Here is a 22,836-nt window from a genome sequence, read left to right on the forward strand (position 1 = left end):
AACTAACTAGCCGAGGAAATTAACATGAAAAGTTTATTCCATTGTTCAACTTATATGCTTATGTATTAAGATTCAGCGAGTCTAACGTTCATTGCCGTAAAAAATAATTTAAGGTTAAGATTGTTAAAAAGGAGAACTTCGCAAAAGCATTTAATAGTAAATCAAAATTGAATGAAATATCATTTTTATTAAGGCCCACCACGTAAGTCGGCAACAATAAAAAAAAATATATATTAAAATTACGACGACCGACGGACGCGAGACCCCGAAACACTAAATTAATCTACTTTTAATACTCGTCAAAATATTATAAAGATTCTGACTGCTATTACTTCTCGAAATTAAGCAATTTTTTCATATTCACGTAACCTGCTGATTAAATTTTTTTGGTAGACACAAGTGAAATAATCTTCTTCGATATACAGGGAAATGGTGTTACTTGCTTTCAGGGCTGGCGGAGAAGGATAAATGTATCAGTTTGACATAAGGGACCCTGGTCCGGAAACGACCGAATCGAGGGTGATATGCGAAAATCGTTCTTGGACGTTATACAGTGGAATACATGTACCGGTACTGTTGTTGCTAAGGTTGTACGGTAAGCAATCCCGATGAGCAAGTGCATTTGGAGGTTCAGATAACAACTCAAATAATCCAAAGCAGATGGCCTGCTGGATACCGTCATGAATGTCTGTACTGTAGTAGACTGCAGTGTGTGGCTACAAGCTGAAGTCCTAATGCCGTTCAGTGCTAACTAAATGGAGTTGCAACCGGTGACGGAACTTGCAGGTATGATTTCATCTATAGGCAAGCAAATAAAAGCAACAGTGAAGAAATAAGGTTGTACACTGCTAAGTATCCGCCCAGAAGACATCCGGCTCACTCCATGTTTACAAGACTATTCCAAACGATTAAGTGAAACCAGGCAATTGGTACCTCGGTACAATGATTGAGGAAGGCGACAAACTACACGGACTCCCGATCTACACTAAAATGCCGAAGAAACTGGTACACCTGCCTAATATCGTGTAGGGCCCCCGCGAGCACGCAGAAGTGTCGCAACACGACGTGGCATGGACTCGAATAAGATCTGAAGTATTGCTGGAGGGAACTGACTCCATGAATCCTACAACAACGCAAGACAAATGCTCCATGGTTTTATACTTGGCAGTTATTGCTGTAAAAATCTTCAACAATCATACATCGGTGTGCAAAACTTAAGGGCGGAACTAACTTTCGCGTGATGTATCACTGCCAAGTAACGCAGCTCACTGAAACTTGGACTATATATGCGCCGAAGAGGCAAAGAAACTTGAAACTTCCTGGCAGATTAAAACTGTGTGCCCGACCGAGACTCGAACTCGGGACCTTTGCCTTTCGCGGGCAAGTGCTCTACCAACTGAGCTACCGAAGCACGACTCACGTCCGGTACTCACAGCTTTACTTCTGCCAGTATCCGTCTCCTACCTTCCAAACTTAACAGAAGCTCTTCTGCGAACCTTGCAGAACTAGCACTCCTGAAAGAAAGGATACTGCGGAGACATGGCTTAGCCACAGCCTGGGGGATGTTTCCAGAATGAGATTTTCACTCTGCAGCGGAGTGTGCGCTGATATGAAACTTCCTGGCAGATTAAAACTGTGTGCCCGACCGAGACTCGAACTCGGGACCTTTGCCTTTCGCGGGCAAGTGCTCTACCAACTGAGCTACCGAAGCACGACTCACGTCCGGTACTCACAGCTTTACTCCTGCCAGTATCTCGTCTCCTACCTTCCAAACTTTACAGAAGCTCTTCTGCGAACCTTGCAGAACAATCCGCTGCAGGGTGAAAATCTCATTCTGGAAACATCCCCCAGGCTATGGCTAAGCCATGTCTCCGCTATATCCTTTCTTTCAGGAGTGCTAGTTCTGCAAGGTTCGCAGAAGAGCTTCTGTAAAGTTTGGAAGGTAGGAGACGAGATACTGGCAGAAGTAAAGCTGTGAGTACCGGGCGTGAGTCGTGCTTCGGTAGCTTAGATGGTAGCGCACTTGCCCGCGAAAGGCAAAGGTCCCGAGTTCGAGTCTCGGTCGGGCACACAGTTTTAATCTGCCAGGAAGTTTCATATCAGCGCACACTCCGCTGCAGAGTGAAAATCTCATTCAGGCAAAGAAACTTACTTACCTGCCCAATATCATGTAAGGCCCCCGAGAGCACAAAGAAGTTCTGCAACTCGACGTGGCGTGAACTATACTAATGTCTGAAGTAGTGCTGGAGGGAAATGACACCATGTATCTTCCAGGGCTGTCCATACGAGGGGGTGGAGATCTCTTCTGGACAGCACGTTGCAAGGCATCCCTGATATGCTCAATAATGTCCAAGTCTGGAGAGTCTGGTGGCCAGCGGAAGTGTTTAAACTCAAGAGAGTTTTCCTGGAGCCACTCTGTAGCAATTCTGGACCTGTGGGGTGTCGCATTGCCCTGTTGAAATTACCAAAGCCCATCGGAGTGCACAATGGAGATAAACGTATGCAGGTGATCAGACAGGGTGCTTACGTAAGTGTCACCTGTAAGAGTCGTATCTAGACATATCAGGGGTCCCATATCACTACAACTGTTCACACCCCACACCAATACAGAGCCTCCACCAGCTTGAACAGTCCCGTGCTCACGTACAGGGTCCATGGATTCGTGAGGTTGCCTCCATATCCGTACACGTCCATCCGCTCGATTCAATTCGATCTGAAAGAAGACTCGTCCGACCAGGCAACATGTTTCCAGTCATCAACAGTCCAATGTCGGTGTTGAAGGGCCCAGGCGAAACGTAAAGCCTTGCGTCATGCAGTCATCAAGGGTACACAAGTTTGCTTTCGGTTCCGAGAGCCCAAATCGGTGTTTCTTTAAATGGTTCGCACGCTGACAATTGTTGATGACCCTTCATTGAAATCTGCAGCAATTTGATGAAGAGTTGCACTTCTATCACGTTGAAGGATTCTCTTCAGTCGTCGCTGCACCCGTTCTTGCAGGATCTTTTTGCGGCCGCAGCGATGTCGGAGATTTGATGTTTTACCGCATTCCTGATATTCACGGTACTGTCGTGAAATGGTCGTACGGGAAAATCCCCACTTCATCGCTAGCTCGGAGAAGCTGTGTTCCATCGCTATTGCGCCAACTTTAATACCACGTTCAGCCTCACTTAAATCTCGATAACCTGGCATTGTAGCAGCAGAAAGCAATCTAACAAGTGCTCTAGACACTAGTCTTACATAGGCGTTGCCGACGGCAGAGCCGTATTCTGCCTGTTCACGTTTGTCTGTATTTGAAAGAGCATGCCTATGCCAGTTTCTTTGGCGCTTCAGTATATTACAGAAGGTAACTGAAAGAAATACCCAATGAGACAAACAAAACTCAATCTTTGTTTCAAAGACAATAATTACACTCAAGTCTTTGCGATCTATTATGGTACCGTGGACGTTACAAGAGGCGGGACATGGTTCTAACAGGGTGTGTGTTCACCACAGACAGCAATAAATGCTCCTCAACGTGATTCCATGCTGGCCACGAGGTTGGTAAGGAGTTCTCGTGGTGTGGCGTTCCATCCATCCACCATCGCGGTTGACAAATTCTGGTCGGTCGTTGATGCACGTGGGCAGGCTGCAACACGATTCCCCAACGTGTGCCTGACGCACTCGATGGGATTTAATAGTGAGCACCGGCAGGCCAGCTAATTCGCCGAATATCCTCTCGTTTCAACACTCCTCCATCCGTGATGTTCGACACGGTCGCGTATTGCCATCCGCAAAAATGTAGTCAGGGTTGAAGGCACATCTGAAAAGACAGGGGGAAGGTGTGCAGTGTCACAACAACGTTGACCAGTGAGTACATGTATTAATACACTACTGGCCATTAAAATTGTTACACCACGAAGATGACGTGTTACAGACGCGAAATTTAACCGACAGGAAGAAGATGCTGTGATATGCAAATGATTGGCTTTTCAGAGCATTCACACAAGGCTGGCACCGGTGGCGACACCTACAACGTGCTGACATAACGAAAGTTTCCAATCGATTTCTCATACACAAACAGCAGTTGACCGGCCTTGCCTGGTGAAACGTTGTTGTGATGCCTCGTGTAAGGAGGAGAAATGCGTACCATCACGTTTCCCACTTTGATAAAGGTCGGATTGTAGACTATCGCGATTGCGGTTTATCCTATCGCGACATTGCTGCTCGCTATGGTCGAAATCCAATGACTGTTAGCAGAATATGGAATCGGCCGGTTCAGGAGGGTTATACAGAACGCCGTGCTGGATCCCAACGGCCTCGTATCACTAGCAGTCGAGATGGGAGGCATCTTATCCGCATGGTAGTAACGGATCGTGCAGCCACGTCTCGATCGCTGAGTCAACAGATGGGGACGTCTGCAAGACAACGACCATCTGCACGACAGTTCGTCGACGTTTGCAGCAGCATGGACTATCAGCTCGGAGACCATGGCTGCGGTTACCCTTGACGCTGCATCACAGACAAGAGCGCCTACGATGGTGTACTCAGCGACGAACCTGGGTGCACGAATGGCAAAGCGTCATTTTTTCGGATGAATCCAGGTTCTGTTTACAGCGTCATGATGATCGCATCCGTGTTTGCCGACATCGCGGTGAACGCACACTGGAAGCGTGTATACGTCATCGCCATACTGGCGTATCACTCGGCGTAATGGTATGGGGTGCTATTGGTTACACGTCTCTGTCACCTCTTGTTCGCATTGACGGCACTTTGAACAGTGGACGTTACATTTCAGATGTGTTACGAACCGTGGCTGTACCCTTCATTCGATCCCTGCAAAACCCTACATTTCAGCAGGATAATGCACGTCCGCATGTACGGGCCTTTCTGGATACAGAAAATGTTCGACTGCTGCCCTGGCCAGCACATATTGCAGATCTCTCACCAATTGAAAACGTCTGATCAATGGTGGCCGAGCAACTGGCTCGTCACAATACGCCAGTCACTACTCTTGATGAAGTGTTGAATCTGCATGGGCAGCTGTACCTATACACGCCACCCAAGCTCTGTTTGACTCAATGCCGAGGCGTGTCAGGACCGTTATTACGGCCACAGTTGGCTGTTCTGGGTTCTGATTTCTCAGGATCTATGCACCCAAATTGCGTGAAAATGTAATCATATGCCAGTTCTAGTATAATATATTTGCCTAATGAATACCCCTTTATCATCTGCATTTCTTCTTGGTGTAGCAATTTTAATGGCCAGTAATGTATTTGGAGGTCTTTAAGTCTACGCAACACTATACCACCCCACACCATAACCCCTGGACGACGAAAACTACCATGTTCAACAATATTTCTGCATGCATTTCGTTTTCGCACATTTCGTCATACGATTATACGTCGATAACCACTACTCAAGTTTAATCTGCTCTTGTCTGAGAAAAGCACGCTAACCCACTCCTGGTTGGTACAGTCCCCATGTTCTTGGCACCATCGCATACGTTGCCGCTGATACTGGTCTTCGTGGAAAGAGACCACTCCCATCATCCCACTGAGGTGCCTCAGACTGCTTGCCTTGCAATGGTGTTAAATGTGGTTGCAATGGCACCCGGTTTTTCATGTGGTACCTCCTGGCTGTTGCACATTGTAACGGCCATGTGCTGCTGTAGTTGAAATTGGTCGACCGCATCCTCTCCTTCCGGCAGCAGTACCTATAGTTCGGAACGCTCCCCATGCACAATGAACCAAACTCCTGGTCTACACTCGTCACACTTCGTCATCCAAATGTCTCAACGATATGCAGTAATGAAGACCGCGCCCTGATTGACACACACTGTCTTTTACTGTTGGTTCAACTGCGTCGTCTTGCGGAGCCAGCCTCGTTTGGCGATACAGTCACGCTGACCTCACGCCACGTGACGTCCAGTTTTCTGTGCACCTCTGGGAGACACCTGACATCACGTCCCGGGCACTTTCATTCATTTCCACCGAATAATAGTATGTTACGTTACTTTATCTAGATCGTTCTTAAGTTTTACAGAGCAATGTATATAATGTATTATATGGCATACTTTACGGTGCACCGTGGAGGCGGATGAATCGACAGTGGTTGAATCCGAATCGTGCTGTCAGTTTTGCGAAATGGCTGTTACGTATCTGATATTCATAGTCTGTGCGTCTGTGATGTTATCTGATACGTTGCGCAGCTGGCTCCAGTACGCCTTTCCTGTAGTGTCATCTTTGCCATCGATGTCACTTTGGCCGGCGACGAGTCGGTTGTTCCTCGCGGGCTCGGCTATTTAAGTCTGCAGCGTCGAGGCAGCAGCTCTGGCTGTGTGGTCTGTCGGTTGTGGTTACAGCACCATGGGGGGATTGGCCCTTGTTTGGCGCGCGTGCTCATTGCGCGTGGTTTTACTGGAGTGCTGCGGCCGGAGACGGCGGAAAGGTTTTGGGCTCCGGCGCGAGGCGTGGTGTTTGACTTTTCTCGCCACTCAATTAATGTCGAGAAGAAGAGCTTGCCGGAGCGTCGCCTGGCATTAACTGTTCGCCTGGGCATATGGTGTGTGTTCGAGTTAAACAGGTGCAATTGTGGGCTTATATATGTCTTAACGGTTAACTAATCTTGTCTTCAGTGACGAGTCCGAAATGTCAAAGTTAATCCACACATGACATGATAACGGAGATTGGGCTTTCCATCTTAGTTTCCTGCCACTTGATGACGGATCTGCAGCTAGATGTAAGGGAACCCGGCGAGCTTCTCGTTATTAAGTGATGGTATGTATAAAATTATGGCAACTTTGGTAATTAAGTGCCAAAATTTGCTACTTAATTAACGAGTAACGAAATACTATTCCATGAAAGAGTGATTCTGGTGGGCTATTGTCCGTTTAAAGTTATACTCAGCTGTTGCTATTACGTTTCAAGGAACAATCTTATTTACGCGTGTATTGCAGTGTTTAAATGAATTCTTAAAGGTTGAGTTTTTATAAAAAAAAAAGAAAAATAAATTCACGAGCCTTCCTGTTTCAGTGTTATGTTTTATTCTTTATGTAATTTGAATGTGCAATCGAAAGTGTGCTGTTGTAGTTGATTTACGTTTCGATTGGGCGGAGCGCAGTGTATTTCCTCTGTCTCGATCTCGTTATTGAGGGTTGCTGTTCTCTTTGTTCCTGGCTCTGTCAGGTCGTTAAACTTTGTAGCTCGTTGCTCCACCGCCTTGGCGGATGTAACTTTCGCTCGAAATTGGAATTTAAAATTGTAAAACTGGTTCAGTCTATAATTGGCGCCCAATCAGATTGCTGGAGGCTCCGTCTCATTAATTCTGTATTCCCTTATCAGCCATTTTTATCACTTTTGTACCTTGTATGGTAATTGAAGTTTTATTCTTATAAAGGAGGGCTTCATCTGCGTATGATCTCAGGGAACGTTTAGATGCCGAGGTGCTGTTTCTTCATTAATTGTTTGTTATTTAATTAACGCCTACCTGTACTGGCACGAACTGAATTATTCCGTAGTTAGAAGTTCGAGTGCCCGGTTTCTTCATTGCCGAGCGTTAAAGTTTTAGAGTCGCCTTATTGTTACTTGCGTACATTATGCTATGCCTTAATGTTATACATTGGTATGAATTTATATTTCACAAGAGACGTATTGTACAGGATAGTCTTATGGGAAAGTAAAAACGGATGAAATTCAGCGTTAGATTTATACGATTGCACTTTTTTCTTGGCCAGAATGGTTCTCGCACTATTCGTTCCGAAGGTGTTCTGAATGTCAGATTACAAAGGAATATCAAGAAGAAATAATGTGGTCATCCGCATGATGATTTCCATCTGTGGGCAAAAAACTTTTTAGTGCATCTGTAAGGGTTCAAATGGCTCTGAACACTACGGGACTTAACTGCTTAGGTCATCAGTCCCCCAGAACTTAGAACTACTTAAATCTAACCAACCTAAGGACATCACACACATCCATGCCCGAGGCAGGATTCGAACCTGCGACCGTAGCGGTCACGCGGTTCCAGACTGAGGCGCCTAGAACCGCTCGGCCACTTCGGCCGGCGTACATCTGTAATTACACAGTCTTTTCCAACTCTACAATCGGGACTGTCGACTCCACCAGCGGCTCCGCATATTTATCATTCTGTTAAGGAATTATATTACATTAAGCTTTGATACTCACATGAGAGAATAAATGTCTACTTTCCATAGAATTACGAGTTGGTACGTCATCGTACTGGAAAATCCAAGGAATAGATTGCTACATTTTGTAGCAGTTGCCAAGCGGAGACTCTGCAGAACTACTCGTTATGAATGCCTTCCATATAAAGTGCCAACAAAGCCATAACTGTCACCCGTTGGTATACAAAACCGCACCAGACCATATGAAACGTCTTCCAATTGTCACTTTGTAATCATCTCCCCTTCTTTTCGCAGGTCACATCAGTTAAACAAACAACCTTCTATATTACCTATTTTTCTCTTCAATAAATATGACACAGATGCAGCGTCCTCAAGAAAACTTGCTTCTCAGTAGACTCATTTCTGCATTGTTGCGTCAGGCGGTTCTTATTTACCCTGTTTTTTGTATCTTATTCTGATTAACATGCACCATCCGTCTAAAAAAATCCGGACACTGCTTTTCTTCTGGCGTATAAGTAACGTTAGCGTAGTAACTACGGTGGTAGCTTGAACTAACAACTGTAAACCACAGACGAGCGTTAGATTAGTCAATTGGGAGCAGACAGTATTAAATAGTGGACATGTGACCGTAATGTATCACAGTAGTTGTGTCACAGATCGCAGAGGAGAGATATTCCTAAATCAAATATTCAAGGCACTCTCCAGTTCGTCCTACACGCCTACGGTCCTGAACAAAACAAAGACGCATGGACGCATATCGCGACTTGACTGGAGCGTAAAACACGGGTAATTTTTTTCGGAAAAAAGGCATCACGGCTGACTGGCTGGTTGGTTGATTTGTGGGAAGGGACCAAACAGCGAGGTCATCGGCCCTATCATATTGGGGAAGGAAGGAGAAGAACCATCCCGGCATTTGCCTGAAGTGATTTAGGGAAATCGTGGGGACCTATGAGGATGGCCGGACGCGGGTTTGAACCGTTGTCTTCCCGAATGCGAGTCCAGTGAGCTGACCACTGCGCCAGCTCGCTCGGTCATCATGGATGATGAGTCTTCTTATTACGTACCTACCGCAGCGTGACAAAGTACAGGAATTGGGGTGACAAAGTACAGGAATTGACATGAATGGTCAACGTTTTGACTACATGACTGACGTTCAAGACAATGTGACGAGCGAGTTGAACAATATCCCAAACAAGGATTTTTCTGATGGCTTGACATGGCTGTATGATCTTTCTGTGCATTTTACTCGAGTGGAAGAGGACTATGTAGAACACCTGAGGCATTAAAACCACCACCTTAACGATTCTCTGTTTCTAAGGTTGCGTGCCTCAGTCTGTAAAAACGGGAGCCTTATAGGATCGATTTGTTGACCGTCTTGTCCGATTGTTAGAAACCCTTTTCCTCAGGAACGGATTGACGTATCATGTCCATATCTATGTCCCATATTGAGGTCTATGATCCATCGGAGGTGCAAAAATTTTTAACTTAAATCAAAAGATAGGGCCATTTATGTCACACATTTTCATACTCATCAAAACGTAGTCAGTGCTTCCCGTTGACCTATAATCACGATATTTGACAAAAAGCAAGGATTCGCAACATAAGTACAGGAAAAAAATTCAAAAGTTGTTACTTTGTAATTATATATCACGAAAAAATATTTGTCATTTTTTATCCGCTTGTCTGTCCGTCTCTTAAAGACTCCTTTCAGTGTGGTACATGTTGGCGTATCAACTTACAATTTACGCCACATACTGAAGTCTATGGTACTTTGGCAGTGTGAGAAATTCAGGCTTCTAAGTCCACGCAGTCAAAAGATTCGGTCCTCTATGTCACATATTTTGATATTCGAAAACTCACTCATCAAAACCTATAGGGTACTTCCTGTTGACCCATAACCATGAAATTCGTCTAGAAGCAAAGTTTCACAGTACAAGTGAGGTAAAAGTTCTGAAAGTTGTTAAAGTGTAATTATAGCACATAAAATATCTTTTATCATTTGAAAAAACATTGCATTGATCATCCGTCAAAAGCGTTATAGACGAACATTACCCCACAAAGACATAAAATGTACGTTGTAGTCATGGTTTTGTAAGTCAATAAGATGTTAAAAAAGGTTTTATTGAATCTCCTCTCTATGCATACATAAACTGAAGTCCCTTGCTCGCTACTTTTTATATGTCTGAGGTAGTCTGAGGATGCACTGTACATATTCTGATACGATTTGGAATTCCTGGGACCAATATCTTAACAGTATGCATATCGGTAACAGGCACAAATAATTGTCGATTTTTCAGGATGGATGACACACACACACACACACACACACACACATATATATATGCCCTGCACACACACACACACACACACACACACACACACACACACACACACACACACACACACATATATATATATATATATATATATATATATATATATATATATATATATATATATATGTGTGTGTGTGTGTGTGCAGGGCGTAAATTTTAAGTTGACAAACCAAAGCAACTCGAAAAATAAACTTCACACGAAAATAATCAACGTTGGATTCTACACATTTTTTCGTGTGAACCTTATTTTTCGAGTTATTCTGGTTTGTCAACAAAATTTGCACCTTGTATACAGGGTCCTAGAGTGGCCCTTTCCGTTGCAGATTAAGCATAATACCACCCTAGTACCGGCAGATATCCGGAGATATAGTCGCATACCTTTGATTTCCCTATGGTGATCATAGCTCTACTCCGTCAGCCCAAAAGGTTCGAAACTGGATTTATGAAAAAAAGTGGCGAAGTGTAAGTAGGACTCGCACTCTGAAGATTCTGTACAAACTTATTATAAGTTTGTACAGAACCTTCAGAGTGCAAACTTTTGGGCTGACGGAGTAGAGCTATGATCACCATAGTGAAATCAAAGGTATGCGACTGTATCTCCGGATATCTGTCTGTACTAGGGTGGTATTATGCTTCATCTGCAACGGAAGAGGGCCACTCTAGGACACTGTGCATTGTGCACGAATGACAAGAATCACATCTAATGGTTTCTCTTTGCTGACCTGTGACTCCTTCACCCCTACCCGCAGTCAGTCCTAGAGAAAGACGGTGGTTAGTACAAAGAGATGGTGGACTATAAACGGTAACCGGTCCTCTCGAGATATACCAGACAAGCTGTTTTGTGGTTACATAACCTCGTTTTTCTCAACTTTCGCATGACCTCATGATTATTAATGATGCAGTTACATGGAATCCCGCATCGGGGTTACTCCATCTGCTGAATGACTATAACCATTGCAGTTCTTAGTTGTGGCGGAATTGTGAGGAGTGAGTTGTGTCAGACCTGCGAGGAGTGGCGCGGAACCTATGATCTGTTACGCAATGCTGTGGTTTCGTGTCCGGCTTGGCGATCTGATAGGACAGCCACGAAAGTTTCGTAACTTAGTCGTTCTCCATCTCGTTATTTGCTGTCATGAGGATTGTCTTCCAGACACATTAATTTAAAAGTTCCTGCAGCTACTCTCTCCCAAAATTAATTCCTTTGGAGTTTCAAATGCAAATGGTTGCCACTCCAGTTGACATCTATTGTCAATTAAATTGATGGCCATTAATTTTTCTTATTGTGCGTGTAGAATAAAGCAGGGAGAACATATGACTACATTTTTATGCGATTTAGAGATATACAGTGCACGAAATTTAGTAAGCAGGTCTGTGAGCTCTAGCGGTAAAATGGCTCTACTCATGCTCGGCATCGAGTCGAACTGAGCTTGAATGTCTATTACACGTACTTGTAAATCGTCAACTTTTATGCCCCGAAACGTCACAGTTGATAAAATATTCCGGGCTATTATGCCGTGTGATCGGATGGATTTCACATTAAAACTGAACGTTTCGTCATCATCTGCGGAGCTTATTTTTTCAAGGGGGATCGTAGATTCTTTGAGTGACCGATTCACACCCTGCCTCGCTGCTGACTGCAGCAAAATTCCGTTTACGTGTGCTCTCAGGCAGTGACGTGACGTCAAATGGTTCGAATCGGGGAACACGAGAAATACGGGCCCTACGGTGATCTTGTGAAGCCACGGAAGTCGCCTAGTCTGCCACATTTCGCGAACGGTCGGCTACGTTCAGAGCCCAAGAGAAATTAAAAGGTCAATGAAAATGTGCCCGCTAAGGTCTTCACATTGACGTGTGCTATCGACGGCTTGCTTATATTTGAGCGAGCACTTAAGAATAATTGAACACGTCTGGAGACTGCTGCTGGCACTCGTAAGTGTCACGTGCTGTGACGTACGCGCAAAGACTTCGTGCGCCCCCCCCCCCCCCCCCCCCCCCCCCCTGAATACTCGCGCATAGTCGGCCGTTGTCGGTTGTCGTCGTTCGCCGTTGCTATCACTCCACAGTTTTCCGAATACCCACGTATAAATCTTCTTCAACACTGTGATCCAGATGGCATTCATTCTTACGCCCATCTCCTTCCTATTGAAATTCCTGGGGTGCAACAATTTCTATGGCCTCTCTGCACACGCTTTCATAGTATCAGCTTGTGTGGCTGCTAGCACTTGAGTCCTATCAAAATGAATGTGATTGTTTCCTGGCTACAAATCATATTCTGCAACAACTGAAGTGTCAGTGTCTCCGCCTCCACAGTTTCTCTTGTCGTCTTCTAGTCGGTTTTTGACAGTTCAAAAATGGCTCCAAGCGCTATGGGACATAACATCTGAGGTCATCAGTCCCCTAGACTTAGAACTACTTTAACCTAACTAACATAAGGACATCACACAGATCCTTGCTCGAGGCAGGATTGGAACCTGCGACCGTAGCAGCAGCGCGGTTCCGGACTGAAGCGCCTAGAACCGCACGGCCACAACGGCCGGCTTTTGAAAGTTCTTTTTGTAGTACCCCCCATGCACCTTCTCACAGTTTCACAGAATTCTATAACTCCGAGCTGTTTCTAACGGTTTGCGAGCATCCTTGGCCAATTTCAAGTGATCCTGTATCTTACTGCTGTATTTGCAGTTCCATTTTGTCAAGATTTTTTCTCTGCGGTCAGTAACGACCTTAGAAGAAGGCAGGAAAATTTTCGATTTTGCGCGGCAGTCTTAAAGCTCAGCGGACAGGCAACGCATTGGTGAGGTGTTTCCCATGGAGGAGGAGGCAGGCGAAAGATAAAATTTTCTTCGTGTGCTAGTTTTCAAGAAAGAAGATAGAAGCTTACGCAACACTGTTTCCCGGAAATCCACTCACACACATCGTTTTCTAAGCCGGGATTCGAACCACCGCCCACAACAAATGCAAGGCATCATAAACACGTTGGCTGACAGGGGAAGGAACACCTTGAACCAGAGCTGCTTAACGCGCAATTATATCACCTCACGAATGCTTTGCGTTTTTCTTTGTCCGCTGACGTGAAAAGAACGTTAAGAACGCCGCGCAAAAATCATAGCGATGCACAAAATCCTATGAAATCGAAAGTTTTCCTGCCTTTCATTAAGTGCATTACTGACTACATAGGAATAATTTTGAACAAACGGAACATCGCAGGTGCTACAAACCCACCCGGGAGATATAAGAGCACCTAAAATTGCCCAAGGATGCTCGCAAACAGCTAGAAGAAGCTGGGAGTTATAGGATTATGAGTACTTGTAGAGAGGCGTACGTTGATACTACAAAAAGAACTATCAAGAAATGACTAGAAGAACACACGAGCAGCTGTGGAAGAGGAGAGACTGACAGATCAGCTGTTGCGTAACATGTTTTCTAGCCAGGAGAACACCACATTCGTTTTGATAAGGCTCAAGTACTGGCAGCCACAAGCGGATACCTCTCTGCAGAGAGGCCATAGAGAATACTACACACACCAGGAATAGGAAGGAGGAGAGCTTGAAACTGAATGACATCTGGACTCCGGTGCTGAAGAAGATGTGTACTAGTCTTCCACTGTGGATTGTGGGGTGACAGCGACAGCGGGTGACGGCCAATTACGCTCGAGTATTCAAAGCATGTGGCGTCACTCTTCCGCGCGGGAGCCATCGTAAACGGAATTTCGCTGCAGTCAGCAGCGAGCCACAGTCAGCAGCAAGCCAGGATGTGAATCGGACGCTTGACGAATCTACGATCCCCCATGAAAATGTCATCCGCAGACGAGAACGACACGTGAGCTTTACACCCCACCTTGCATAGTACTGCTGAATACTTTATTAGTTGAGACAGATGTACATTATTCCACGCTGCTTCGGTTCTCTGCAGTCAACTGCAGTGGGTGATGAGTGCTAGCGTGTCAGTCTCTCACCAACCCATTATCAGGTGTTTGAAACGGGTGAGAGCTTTGGAGAACACCTGTGGATGGAAGTATGTCATTACAGCACCGGCAATATGCAGTCTTGCATAGTTTCATTGAGCACAGATCAAAACATCCTCCACCTAAAACTGACACAATAGAATGTCCGCAGCCATGGTTCGTTTTTTTTTCTTTATTGTATTTCAATTCCCCGTTGGGCTGGGCTGGCAGCAGTATATGCATTGCTCTTCAGCTGGATGACATAGAACAAACAATAGAAGACATTTAAAAATAACAAAGGAGAAAACATGATGAAAATAGATATAAAAAAGGGGGAACATCATGGAAGACAATAGACAAAAAAGGGGCGACTGTAAAATGGAGATAAAAACCGTAAGAAAGTAGCACACACAAAAAACCATACATTGGACAATTAAAAGAACATGAGGCGCAGTTTGACCAGAGCATAAAAGTATCGACGGGTGGTGTAGCACATAACAAACACTGACAGTAACACTAAGTACAAGGCCAGCACCCAATTAAAATCAAACATCTCGACGCACAGGAGAAACATCACTAAGCACAACACTGACGTGGCACACTGACGATGATCAAAACAGAGGATCTACCAGGTGCAAGGAGACGAGGAACAAGGGAAGAAGGGAGGAAGGGGAAGAGAGAGGGGGAGATGGATGGGGGTACACACCAAAGAGGGCGAGGTAGGGAGGGACTTGGGAGGGAAAGAGGCAAGGATGTTGTGCAGGGTCTCAGGGGGGGGGGGGGGAGGGAGGAGGAAAATCCGCTCTGGGAGGAGGAGGGGAGAGGAAACAGGGTGCTCTGGGGAGGGGGAGCAAGTCCAGGTTATAGTTGGTAGGAAGGGTATATGTCACGGAGAAGTTCATCATCTGGGAGGGGGAGGCGCTGGAAATTGCCCTGACGAAGAAGATGGAGGATGTGGAGGTGGAGAGAGGGAGGGATACAGTGAAAGAGGTGCGGCAAGGGGCGGGGGGTGGAGAGGAAGGAGGAAACCAGGGGGTGGGGATCAAGCCTGGGGACAATGTAAAGGATGCAGAGACGTTGGAGGAACAGGAGGAGGTGAGGGAAGGACATGAGTTCATCCAGGAGCCGTGTGGGGGAAGGAAGGCGGATACAGAAGGCAAGGCAGAGCACATGGCGTTAGAGGATTTGGAGGCCTTGTAAAAGTGGGTGGGTGTGGAGATCCAGGCAATGCTGGCATAACTGAGGATTGGACGGATGAGGGATTTGTAGGTGTGGAGGATGGTGGAAGGATCCAATCCCCACGTCTGGCCAGGAAGGAGTTTCAGGAGGCGGAGTTGGGAATGGGCTTTCTGCTGGATGGTGTGGAGGTGAGGGGTCCAGGTGAGGTGACTGTTGAGATATCTCAGGATGAGGGTGAGCTGGATGGGATGACCATAAAGGGTGAGGTAGAAATCATGGAGACGGAAGGAGCAGGTGGTGCGACCTATGATAATTGCCTGGGTTTTGGAGGGGTTGAGACAGAGGAACCACTGGTTACACCAAGTGGTGAACTGGTTAAGGTGGGTTTGGAGGGTGCGTTGGGACCATTGAAGGGTAGGATAGAGAGTCAACGATGAAGTCGGGGCACCTTTCAAACGGAGTAGTGTTTGCCAGTATATACAGTCACCGACAGTGTAATAAGGCACAAAGAAGACGCTTACCAGGCTCCGTGCGATGCACAGCCATAAGAAGAACGGTAGCAGGACAGTCGCAAACTGATTAGGCTCCATGGCTTAACGTTAATCGTCCTGTTGCTTCTCCGACATAACAACAATTTATAGAGACTGAAACTGTATCCCAAAGACCAGGCAACGGCCGACCACTGCACACTGTATGCAGTAGTGAAATGTCAATCAACAGCTCCGCCATTACACCAGTGATGCAAGTGAAGCAGCACTGTATACAGTAGTGTAATGTCAATCAACAGCTCCGCCATTACACCTGTGACGCAAGTAAAGCAGCAAGATGATGAAATCGTAAGTGATCAAACGTCATATAAAAGCCTTTCACACTATTTTCGTAACACATAACTGATGCAAATCTATCTGAATTCTATACAGGCTGTGATAAATACATAGTCAACCACAAGGAAGAAAACCAGCAGAAGACATGCCTGATTTCGATTTCTAGCCATACACTGCTCCCCGCCCCCCTCCCAAATGCCACACCAGCCGCTACAGTAACAAACAATGGACAAATAGTAGTAGATTAATCTAGTTTAAGACTGTTTCTTTTTAAATAACATTTCTCTCTATGTATGTATAAACGCCTGAAGATGAACAGAACATGTTCGAAACGCGTTGTATTATGTTAAAGTAAACATGAAATAAAAAAGTGACTGGCAGCAGAAACTAGAAATAAATAATTTAGAAGGTTTGTTCAGGTGGCGTCTAACGACTCGTCCATGTTGGAAGTACCTGAACCCTCTCGACGGACCCTTTCAGCTGTTATTGCTTCTCTACTGACAACATAATACCCACCTCCATCTTTTACGTTGGCGAGCTCGTACTGATGTTATAGTACTAATTATCAGACAGTGCATTTTTAAAAACCGATTAGTATCGCAAATATATTTACTTTATTCGACCACGTCTTATTGAGAAGCAAGCTGGGTTTGCAGACGAGTCTGTACTAGCACGCTTTTGTCAAACACACACACGCACACACACACACGCCGTATTGGCTACTGCACAGCAGCGCCTAGATTCGCTGTCACTGACAGGACGCGGAGCAAAGCTTCATTTCCTGTTTACGCTACCTGATGCCGTGGCTAGACTCCTGAGGTCTCTCTCCCGTCTCTTTACGATCGCAGCGCAATTGTCACTGGCAGTCTGTCGTCTTTACCTGGCTGGCTACCTCCCTCGCCTGTGTCGTTCCTGTCGACTTACTTCATGGGACTCTCTTCCTATTTCTCCTCACTTAAATTTTCGTTACGAACTCCGTTCGCGTAAGACTTTAAACGATGTTAGTACCACCGTTTTCTTCTGCGTAGGGAGCGTGCAGAAATACGCTAGCGATTTCAAATTTTGTTATTAACTGACGACAAAGGCAATACTGCATTTTCCTATACCTCATAACTTTAAAAAAAGTTTTTTATTACACCATACCATGCTTCTGATTACACACTGTATGAACCAAACATACACTCCTGGAAATGGAAAAAACAACACATTGACACCGGTGTGTCAGACCCACCATACTTGCTCCGGACACTGCGAGAGGGCTGTACAAGCAATGATCACACGCACGGCACAGCGGACACACCAGGAACCGCGGTGTTGGCCGTCGAATGGCGCTAACTGCGCAGCATTTGTGCACCGCCGCCGTCAGTGTCAGCCAGTTTGCCGTGGCATACGGAGCTCCATCGCAGTCTTTAACACTCGTAGCATGCCGCGACAGTGTGGACGTGAACCGTATGTGCAGTTGACGGACTTTGAGCGAGGGCGTATAGTGGGCATGCGGGAGGCCGGGTGGACGTACCGCCGAATTGCTCAACAGGTGGGGCGTGAAGTCTCCACAGTACATCGATGTTGTCGCCAGTGGTCGGCGGAAGGTGCACGTGCCCGTCGACCTGGGACCGGACCGCAGCGACGCACGGATGCACGCCAAGACTGTAGGATCCTACGCAGTGCCGTACGGGACCGCACCGCCACTTCCCAGCAATTTAGGGACACTGTTGCTCCTGGGGTATCGGCGAGGACCATTCGCAACCGTCTCCATGAAGCTGGGCTACTGTCCCGCACACCGTTAGGCCGTCTTCCGCTCACGCCCCAACATCGTGCAGCCCGCCACCAGTGGTGTCGCGACAGGCGTGAATGGAGGGGCGAATGGAGACGTGTCGTCTTCAGCGATGAGAGTCGCTTCTGCCTTGGTGCCAATGATGGTCGTATTCGTGTTTGGCGCCGTGCAGGTGAGCGCCACAATCAGGACTGCATACGACCGAGGCACACAGGGCCAACACCCGGCATCATGGTGTGGGGAGCGATCTCCTACACTGGCCGTACACCTCTGGTGATCGTCGAGGGGACACTGAATAGTGCACGGTACATCCAACCGTCATCGAACCCATCGTTCTACCATTCCTAGACCGACAAGGGAACTTGCTGTTCCAACAGGGCAATGCATGTCCGCATGTATCCCGTGTCACCCAACGTGCTCTAGAAGGTGTAAGTCAACTACCCTGGCCAGCAAGATCTCCGGATCTGTCCCCCATTGAGCATGTTTGGGGCTGGATGAAGCGTCGTCTCACGCGGTCTTCACGTCCAGCACGAACGCTGGTCCAACTGAGGCGCCAGGTGGAAATGGCATGGCAAGCCGTTCCACAGGACTACAGCCAGCATCTCTACGATCGTCTCCATGGGAGAATATCAGCCTGCATTGCTGTGAAAGGTGAATATACACTGTACTAGTGCCGACATTGTGCATGCTCTCTTGCCTGTGTCTATGTGCCTGTGGTTCTGTCAGTGTGATCATGTGATGTATCTGACCCCAGGAATGTGTCAGTAAAGTTTCCTCTTCCTGGGAAAATGAATTCACGGTGTTCTTATTTCAATTTCCAGGAGTGTATTTCTCACTGGGCGTTTCCATCTGTGAGGTGACATTCACATTGCCTCGATGCGCGTCTGCAATAAATGGTCGTAGCAGCAGTACACAGAATATGTTTTAGTCTTCAGTGTAATGTTTCGTTTCTTTTCAATATTCCACAATGAACTGTAAGCAATATGAGTTACGAAGTAGCCATAAAGGTTTATTTACACACAGCAGACAGGAAATCTTTATACAGGGTGGTCCATTGATAGTGACCGGACCAAATATCTCACGAAATTAGCATCAAACGAAAACATTACAAAGTACGAAACTCATCTAGCTTGAAGGGGGAAACCAGATGGTGCTGTAGTTGGCTTGCTAGATGGTGCTGCCACAGGTCAAAAGGACATCAACTGCGTTTTTTAAAATAGGAACCCACATTTTTTATTACATATTCTTGTAGTACGTAAACAAATATGAATGTTTTAGTTGGACCACTTTTCTCGCTTTGTGATAGATGGCGCAGTAATATTCACAAAGATATGTCTCTCTGTTTTAGACGAACAGTTGGTAACAGGTATGTTTTTTAAATTAAATCCAGAACGTAGGTACGTTTGAACATTTTATTTCGGTTGTTACTATGTCATACATGTACCTTTGTGAACTTATCATTTCTGAGAACGCATGCTGTTACAGCGTGATTACCTGTAAATACCACATTAATGCAATAACTGCTCAAAAAGATGTCCGTCAACCTCAATACACTTGGCAATACGTGTAACGACATTCCTCTCAACAGCGAGTAGTTCGCCTTCCGTAAAGTTCGCACATGCATTGACAATGCGCTGAGGCATGTTGTTAGGCGTTGTCGGTGGATCACGATAGCAAATATCCTTCAACTTTCCCCTTACAAAGAAATCCGGGAACGTCGGATCCGGTGAACGTGCGGGCCATGGTATGGTGCTTCGACGAGCAATTCACTTGTCATGAAATATGCTATTCAATACCGCTTCAACCACATGCGAGCTATGTGCCGGACATCCATCATGTTGGAATTACATCGCCATTCTGTCATAAAGTGGTCCTTTACGTACTACACGAATATGTAATAAAAAATGGGGGTTCCTATTTTAAAAAATTCGGTTGATATCCGTTTGACCTAAGGCAGCGCCATCTAACGGGCCAACCATAGCGCCATCTGGTTTCCCCCTTCAAGCTAGACAAGTTTCGTTCTTTGTAGTTTTTTCGTTTGACGCTTATTTCGTGAGATATTTGGCCCGGTCACGATCAATGGACCACCCTGTATAGGTTTCGCAGCCATAGTCACGCAAACACGCAATTTTTTTTTCTATCTTTGCCACATTCTATTGTTTCGCATTTTGATTATGTGTTTCGGCTTAACTGCAATAACCTGATCTGTCAAATACTTGAAAACATCAATACTATGTATATTGTCAAACAGTGCATGTGACGTCACGACGAGTGCCGGCAGCTGAGAGGAGCGCGCCTTCGGAGCGCTGTTCCACAGACTGCCTTAGGGCGACAAGGGCGCTGCGGTGAATGGCGTCTGCAACTCAGCCGTGGGCAGTGAGAGGGAGCACTCTGGCGTATTGGTCGCGGAGTTGTGGGGGGGGGGGGGGGGGGGGGACGGTGGCTTAGGAAGAATAAACGAAACTTGTGGCCTGTCTTGCCGCTATTCTAAGACGGCGATTCAGCGTTATATGCCAACATTTTGGATATTAAATTTCACTGAGACAACAAGTGAGTTGCATAGGAAATTCTCGGTTCACTTGCCGCGTCAATTTTTTATGCAAGGGCTCCTTCGCGTGAAACTTCGTACTCAGAAGTGAAGTTAGCTGATAGTACAGCCAGCATGTACGTAGACAGTGGCCTCATATGCTAATTCTAACGATAACTTTGACAATTTTGATAGACTAGTTATTATGGTCATGTTTTATTAATCCGTTTTGGCCACCCCACATGTTATTATCAATAACATGCAGCTCCGACCAGTCTTGGGGTGCGGTGTATTAAAGGGGATCCTTGCACGTTTTCATATTATTGTACTCCGTGATTTCCCTAAATCGCTTTAGGCAAATACCGGGATGATTTCTTCAAAAGGGCACAGCCGAATTCCTTCCCCATCCTTCCGTAATCAGGTGGGACGGATGACTTCGTTCTTTGGTCCTCTCCCCCCAAATAAACCAATCAATCTACCATATTATTATATCTTGTTTCTTGATTACTCTGAATTTAGTTCTACTGATGCGATTTTATGACTTTCAGCGGATAAATACGTGAATCCTGTGCTTCCGGGACCTGAGTTGGGATGTGGCCAATTAGCGCCCGTTCTGACACTGTATACTGACGCTTGGCCTATCTCTGACCGTATTGCATCAGATAACTAGCTTATATTGCAGTCTTGATAGTGAATATATTCAACCATAATCGCCTGTGGCGAAGGAATTATCGTAGTTGTTCAACTGGCTTATTTATTATGAGTTATGCAAAATTTGGAAGCGTCATTTCTCACAGTTAATAAAACGTTCCGGGGTATTATTTCGCATTTAAACCCAAGTTTCTTCCCCTTCTACGGAAGGCATTTTCAAGGGGGGTCGTAGTTTCTTTTAGTGTCCGATTCACCCCTCCCCCCTCTCCCCTCCAGTCGCGAGCCATTGTGTGAATCAGACACAATTCTATTGTGGCCGTTTGTATTTCAGTGCTCGGTGCAGACGCTTAAATTGCTTTCAATAAGATCGCCTGTGATTGTTTCCGTTGGTTTCAGTAGCTTCGAACACTTTCTCGCTTCCATCACCATGCCGGTTTTTGACGTTAAAATCACCGTTCTTCAAGCGTTGAAACCTTTCTCTGCACCACAGAATACCAATATAGTAGATGTGCAAAGACCACGTTATTATACGGAAACACAGAACGACACCAGCGCTACTTGTGGCATGGCTGTGAACTTCAATACGAAAAAATATGGCGCGAAAATCTCTTATATTTATTTCTAAATACGCGAATTAGATGACAATATTTTTCATTTAATCTTTGAATGTGGGCCGCATAGTGCAGTAATAAAGGTTTTTGAGATCTTGAAAAGTAAGATATAAAAGAAATCTCAATCAAAAACAAACATTAATTACTCGTAGCTGCAGTTTACATTGTGAAAATTTTCGTAAATTACGTCACCTTTTGACTGTGAAATGTTTTTGTAAAACTCAATATTGCGATTTTGCCCGTGTGGCCATTATCATGTGGAGATAAATGAGCTTTAGCACATGTCAGACTAAAAAATCATGACATTGCATGCATATATAAATGATTTTTACGTTTCTACGTATCCTAAAGCACATGATCGAAAGTGGAATAGTAAGGTAAACAAATAAATAACCACACAGCTAATGGATAACCAAGAGGTCATTTACAAAAAAATCTGTGCTACAAACCAAGGATGTACTGTAAAGTCTACAAAATCCGATTTATTATTTTTTCTGTTGATTGTTATTTATGGATATTCAGTCATCTGAAATTGAACTTCTGCACAATTCAAATAAATTTATGAAACACATAAAATACTACTTTACATCAACTCAAAAACAAATTGGGAGCAGAGCAGGTAGACACTCCATGAATGTCGCCAAAATGTTTCTGCCAATGAGACATACAAAGAAAAAGAACTGCAACACGTAACATTTTTTTTCTTTTTTTCCCAACTTGGCTGTTATTTTGGCAACACCCAGCATGTTTAAATAATGAAAGAAGACGCTGGTACAACATTTATTTTTAACATTTTTATTTATTTACTTCCTCTCTGAAAACTTTGTTTGATACACTACTGAAAATTAACAAAAATTCCCCTTGACAGCACCTTA

The sequence above is a fragment of the Schistocerca gregaria genome, chromosome 1 (assembly GCF_023897955.1).
Source record: "Schistocerca gregaria isolate iqSchGreg1 chromosome 1, iqSchGreg1.2, whole genome shotgun sequence".
NCBI lineage: Eukaryota > Metazoa > Arthropoda > Insecta > Orthoptera > Acrididae > Schistocerca > Schistocerca gregaria.